At 53.5% G+C, this 1113-nt stretch overlaps 1 long non-coding RNA gene across 1 annotated transcript in view; it reads left to right on the top strand.

The window, feature by feature from the left end:
• Nucleotides 1-178, top strand: part of LOC108445185 — a 356-nt gene extending 178 nt beyond the window's left edge. Inside the window, exon 2 of the long non-coding RNA XR_001859961.1 lies at nt 66-178. This is a non-coding gene — a long non-coding RNA (uncharacterized LOC108445185). The remainder of the gene's footprint in view (nt 1-65) is intronic.
• The last annotated feature ends 935 nt before the right edge of the window (nt 179-1113 follow it).

The following is a 1113-nucleotide window of genomic DNA, read 5'->3' as shown; positions in this document are numbered from 1 at the left end:
GACTTGGGCAACTGGAGGGTGGGCCAGTGGGGAATTTGGGCAACCGGACACTTCGCCAATGGGAGCTCTACCCACAGCCTTGGCCAACGGGACACTTGGCCAACAGAAAGTTTGGTCAACTGGCAACTTGGCCAATGGAAGGTCTAGCCACAGCCTTGGCCAACTGAAGACTTGGCCATCTGTACGCTTGGCCAATGGGAAATTTGTTCAACTGGACACTTGGCCAATGGAAGGTCTGGCCACAGGCTTGACCAACTGAAGACTTGGTCAACTGGACACTTGGCCAATGGGAAATTTGGTCAACTGGAGGCTTGGCCAATGGGAAATTTGGGCAACCGGACACTTGGCCCATAGGAGGTCTAGCCAACTGGAGATTTGGCCAATGGAGAGTTTGGTCAACTGGAGCCTTGGCCAATGGGAAATTTGGTCAACTGGACACTTGGCCAATGGGAAATTTGGTCAACTGGACACTTGGCCAACGGAGCGTTTGGTCAACCAGACACTTGGCCAATGGAAGGTCTACCCACAGGCTCGGCCAACTGGGCACTTGGCCAATGGGACATTCGGTCAACTGGACACTTGGCCAATAGATAACTTGGGCAACTGGACGCTTGGCCAACGGAGAGTTCGGTCAACTGGAGGCTTGGCCAATGGGACATTTGGGCAACTGGAGACTTGGCCAATGGGAGCACTACTCACAGCCTTGACCAACAGAAAATCTGGGCAACTGGACACTTGGCCAACGGAGGGTCTAGCCACAGGCTTGGCCAACGGAAAATTTGGTCAACTGGACACTTGGCCAATGGGACATTTGGGCAACCGGACAGTAGGCCAATGGGAGCTCTACCCACAGCCTTGGCCAACTGAAGACTTGGGCACCTGGACACTTGGCCAACAGAAAGATTGGCCAACTGGACACTTGGCCAATGGGACATTCGGTCAACTGGGCACTTGGCCAATAGAAAATTTGGGCAACTAGATGCTTGGCCAATAGAAAATTTGGGCAACCGGACAGTTGGCCAATGGGAGCTCTACCCACAGGCTTGGCCAACTGAAGACTTGGTCAACTCGACACTTGGCCAATGGGAAATTTGGTCAACTGGGCACTTGGCC

The sequence above is a fragment of the Corvus brachyrhynchos genome, unplaced genomic scaffold (assembly GCF_000691975.1).
Source record: "Corvus brachyrhynchos isolate BGI_N302 unplaced genomic scaffold, ASM69197v1 scaffold260, whole genome shotgun sequence".
NCBI classification, from domain to species: domain Eukaryota; kingdom Metazoa; phylum Chordata; class Aves; order Passeriformes; family Corvidae; genus Corvus; species Corvus brachyrhynchos.
Note: the sequence above shows the minus strand (reverse complement) of the source record. Positions and strands in the feature narration are given on the sequence as shown.